This window comes from Pinus tabuliformis, chromosome X (assembly GCF_031772625.1).
Source record: "Pinus tabuliformis cultivar Carrire ecotype Pingquan chromosome X, CPIR1, whole genome shotgun sequence".
Taxonomy (NCBI): domain Eukaryota; kingdom Viridiplantae; phylum Streptophyta; class Pinopsida; order Pinales; family Pinaceae; genus Pinus; species Pinus tabuliformis.
This window is the reverse complement of record NC_142308.1, coordinates 302,374,253-302,379,875: the sequence shown is the minus strand read 5'-3', so window position 1 is coordinate 302,379,875 and position 5,623 is coordinate 302,374,253.

The following is a 5,623-nucleotide window of genomic DNA, read 5'->3' as shown; positions in this document are numbered from 1 at the left end:
CTTAAATCATAAAAAAATAAAATATGAGCATCCATGTAGTTTGAGCATGATAGTTCCTAATATTGCAAAGTTGGAAATTAGATTTATTTACAAAATACACTTCATCATTTACATTATCATTCAATTTTTCAGAAAATATTTCTAGAAATTCATAACTCAAGTAACCCAGATTTTAAGCAATAGGGCATCTCTCTAAGACTCAAACTAAGTTTTCAATAAATATTTGTTTATGTCAATATTTTGATGAGAAAAAAACCAAATGAGTTGATTTAGAGGCTTTACCTTTGTCTTCCTTTTGTTCCTACTTCTCTTTAATCTTATCCCATGAGATTCTTCATGTTTTTGCTTAATACCAATTCTTACTACAATAAACATAATAAAAATTAGACATTTGGCTTCGATTTTCTTACCCATTGCCTCTAAAATTCTTCTTTTTGTTCACTTCTTACTCCAATATGCTCCAGTAGAATCATGTGATTGATTCTTTCATTTTTTAGCAAGGAAAACAATTCTTCTAGTGGATTGAGTTGTCTTCTTCGAAGAATCCTTCTCACATTCTACACTTTTCTCCAACAAGGAGTTAATTGAATCAAGAGATATTAGTTGTCCACTAGCTTGAAGTGACTCAATATAGTGAGAACATAGGGGGTAGAGAGCATCAATGAAGTTTATGAGAGAAATATCTATATTCACACCAATAGCATCAACATAATGAATGATGTCTTTAATTTTGGAAGATAAAGCCATTATATCATTATCTCTCATTTCAAGGATGAAGAGTTTCATAAAAAAAATGAATTAGCTTCATGATGGGACCAGCCCGTACTTTGGTTTTTGACTCTTATTGATATCAGTTCGGCGTTATGATTAACAATGTGTTATTAAAAATAATGTGTGATCAATCGACTTATGATTAAACACTAATCAAACGTTAATCAACCAATATTTCTTGATGTTAGCTAGGAGCATTTATGGTAGCCCTTAATGTGACGGCTTCGTTGTACTCACCTTGATTCTTGTTTCTCACTCATTGAACTTCACAAAACCCTTGGCATTCAACACTTGGTCACTTTTGTTTTTCACTCTGCATTGTGATTACAGTGAGGGCTTGGTCTCTGCAGAGGGTTTGTGTGCAACAAAGTTTTTGTTGTAGGATGGCACTTCATCCGCCTCCGGTTGTAACTTCTTCTGCCTAGTTAATACTTTGATCTGTGTACGTTGTTGTCATTGTCGTTTCTTTCAACTGTGTTTATATTGGTTCATTGTGGTTGCTCTCCAGATTTAACTTGTCGTTCAATGTTATTGTTTCCAGGTTGCATTCATGACAGATCCTGGACTTGGTTTTGACTGATTTCTCAACTAGGTGAGCTCTTCTCCTTGCTATACTTATATGCTTAGTTTCTTCAGTAATACTAACGTTTGTTGCTCCTTGTGAGTAGAGTTTCTGTTTTTTTTGTGACCCAGGTTCGAACCTGAGCCACTAGCGCTCACAATCTCTTGGTAAGTCAAACTATACTTTTGTTTCCACTGTAATCTATTGTTTTACGCCCTCATTCTCTGTTAAAAGGTTCATTAACTAGTTTCCATTGCTACTATGGCAGGTTGGGGTTCTGGTTATTGAGCACTTCGTGGCCCAGACTCCGTCAATGGACTGGGTAGGTTCATTCTCTGTTATGAATACCCTGACTGTAGTCTTTCCTCTCAATTCTTTAAATGTAGTTAGCCAAATAGGTTAGAAAATGTGAGGGTTGGCTCCTCTGACTGCTAGTTTGCATTCAATGGCTTCAGATGTAGCTTGTGTTTACCCTTGTTGTGTTTCTCCGTAATACTTTAGCACTGTAGGGTTTTGAACCCTGGTCTGGCAACTTCTTACTAAGGAAGGTGTTCTATCCTTTGTTTTGTTGTTTTGTAATCTTGAGGACTGTCAAGCCGTTGCTATGCACCAACATTGCATTATTTTTGTATAATAGAAATGAAGAATTATTTGTTATAATAATTACCTCTGTCGTGGAGAATCTCCACAGAGTTCGTATTCTGTGGCTCTTTGTTTTGTGGTTGTATGCACCGTAATACTGGAATTTGTGTTGATTTCTGGTTCTGTTATCTCGTTCTTTAGCACACTCTGCTTTGTGTTCGTCATTCCAATGTGAGCAATCTTGTCTCGGCCTATTAAGAGAAGTCTACTAGGAAACATAGGAATGTATCTCATTGTTTGATTTATTACACTAAAAATAATATGAGAAGGAAAAAATTGCTTGTACAAATGGATTCACATTCAGAATTTTGTTCAACAATGCCTTCAGCTATTTATATTATTGTTCCTCTCTGGTCATCGAACCCTCCTGAATGATATACATTTCGTATTTGTATTATTTGTCCACAGTTATCTGAACTGTGCATAGTTACGCTTTAGTTGTTTCTTTATTATCTACATAACTATTAATGCATTCAGTTATGCTTGCACTGCAAGATTTTACATTTGACATGATTGTCTTTTCTTTTCTTTGTTTTAAACGAAAGAAATAGTTATAAAACAATTATTCACTAAAAGGAAGACAATTTTGATAGTGACCCTAACTAACTAGACTATTCCTAACTAATACTGAAATTAAAAAGAAACAAGTCCCTACATTCTGCTTTGACTTATTAAACATAAAGAAATCAAACGCTGATAAACTTTCCACCTTGGCGGAGACCAGCACCCGGTCATGGTGCCCTTAGCTGGATGTTCCTACATCAGGCTTCCGGGGTGAAAAAAATCATGACTCCGGTCCATGAGCTTCTCCACTGAATAACCCGCCTGCTCTATCTGCCTGGCATCAAGCCATGAACTGTCCTCAATAGGACGGTTCTTCCACTTGACCAGATATTGCAGATAATCTTCCACCGAGTTCATTTAGCCACCTGAGTGTCGAGGATCCTCTCGATCTCGGGACATTGAACGTAAGGAATTTGTCTCATCCAAGTTTCACTTTCGTCTTGGGTGTCCCATGTAGGTTGTGTGGTACTACCTTCCTCTGAGCCAACAATGTATGGAAACAAGTCTGCCACATTAAAGACGGGTGAAATCCTATTCCTGGTGGCAACTGTATTTCATAGGCATTTGCTAAAAATTTCTGGAGGACTTTGCAGGGACCTATCTTCTTGTACTTCATCTTGTTGTATGTACCTCTAGGAAAACGTTCCTTACGCAGATGTGCGAGGACTTCATCCCCCACATTAAACTGCACTTCTCTCTATTTCAAATCTGCTTGGTGCTTATATTTTTTACTGTTGTCCTACAATTTAATTTTCACCTACTCGTGCAAATCTTTCATCGCGTTAGCAAAATCTTCCTCATTAGCACTTCATCTTTCCTACTGTCCTAAATCTTGCAACTCATGCACTCCACGAGGATGCATGCCATACAAGATCTGAAAAGGACTGTAACCCATGTTGTGGTTGGGTGAGCCATTGTAAGAAAACTCTGCCTAGGCAAGTACTCGATCCCACATTTGCAAATTTTCCCCAATCAAACTTCATAGCAGGTTCCCCAGACTCCCGTTTACCACCTCTGTTTTCCCGTTGGTCTGCAGGTGATAAGCGGAGCTGTTACTCAACTACATGTCCATCTCCTTCCATAGGGTGTCCCAAAAGTTCCCTATAAAATTCACGTCCCTGTCAAAGAGAATGGACTTAGGTAGACCATGTAGCCTGACAACATCTATAAAGAACAAGTGGGCCACGTGAGTGGCATCGCTGGTTTTCCTACAAGGGATGAAATGCGCCATCTTCAAAAACTGGTCTACTACTACCATCACTGAATCGTAACCCCACTGTGTACTTGGTAGAACCAAGATGAAGTCCAAGCTGACTGAGTCCCATGGTCTACTTGGAATAGGAAATGGTGTGTAAAGTGCTGTATTTTGAATGTGTCCTTTTTCCAACTGACACACTTTACATATGTTCACAAATCTCTGCACATCCCTTTGCATTTTTGGCCAATAAGAAAAATGACTAAGCTGCTCCAATGTCTTGTCTATGCCAAAATGTCCGACCAGACGTCCACTATGCTTCTCTCAAATAATATTCTCTCTCATTGAGCAGTCAGGAATGCATAGCTGTCCTCCTCTAAGCAATAGCTTCTCCTATAAATTATAGTCCAACCATGGACTATTGTCTCTCACCAAAGGATTCTGACACACTTCATAAGCCTCCTTAAATTTTGTGTCAGTCTGATACAAATATTTCAAGTGATCAAAGCCCAGCACTTGTACAGTACTCTCCTACAAGAGTAAGGCTCTCCTACTCAACGCATCTGCCACCTTGTTGGCTTGCCTACTGATGTGTTTCAACAGAAAGGTGAAACTCTGCAAATATTCAACTCACTTAGCATGTTTGTGATTTAGCTTTTGTTTTTGCATCACATACTGCAGTGTAGAATTATCCGAGAATAAAACAAACTCATTCCCCAGAAAATAGTGTCTCCAATTCCTCAGTGCTTGGACGAAAACATAGAATTCCTTGTCGTAGGATGAATACATTTGCCTGATTTCATTCAACTTTTTGCTGAAAAATGCAACAGGTTTGTCTTCTTGGCTAAGTACAGCTCCAATGGCCGTATCGCTTGCATCACTAGTGAACCTGAAAAAGCTTTTTGAAATATGGCAATCTCGGATCAGCCTCTCTGTGATCTTCTTCTTCAGTAGCTGAAAACTCCTTTCTGCTGCCTCTGTCCAACGAAAAGGCTAACTTGCCTTCTTAATCGTATCCAACATAGGTGCGCAGATTTCACTGAAAATTATTATAAATTTTTGGTAAAAACTTGCCAGCCCATGAAAACTACGTACCTCAAACAAGCTTTTTGGGGATGGCCAGTTGACAATTGCTGCAATCTTCTTTGGGTCCATATTCAACTCATTTCCTGCAATCACAAAACCCAGATAAACCAATTCTTTTAGCAGAAAAGTACACTTTTTTAGATTTATTAGCAGCTTATTCTACTGCAATTTTTCCAGCACTTTTCGAACATGTCGAAAGTGTTCCTTCCTTGTCTTGCTGAAAATTAATATGTCATCCAGGTACACTATTACAAACTTCCAATGCATTCTTTCAGCATTTAATTCATTAATCGCATAAAGGTACTAGGTGCATTGCTAAGTCCGAATGGCATTACCAGCCACTCATACAGTCCCTCATTAGTCTTGAAGGTTGTTTTCCACTCATCCCCTTCTCGGATTCAAAACTGATGATACCTACTCTTTAAATCAATCTTGGAAAAATATGTTGCCCTACTCAGGCAGTGCATCATGTCATCCATCCGTGGCAGTGGAAACCTGTACTGAATGGTGATCTTCTTGATGGCCCTCGAATATGTGCACATTTGCTATTCTCCTCCTTTCTTGGGAGCAAGAACTGTTGGAACTTCGCAAGGGCTCAATCTCTCCTTTATCAGCCATTTATCTCACAATTCCTACACTTGTTTTCTGATCTCTCCATTGTCTTTGGGGCTCATCTGATATGTTGCCTTATTCAGCAAACTTGCTCCCAGTATAAAGTTAATATGATGACTTATACTTCTTTTAGGGGGCAGTTTATCTGGCAAGTCATCCACCACTATATCGCTAAACTCCTGTAACATCTG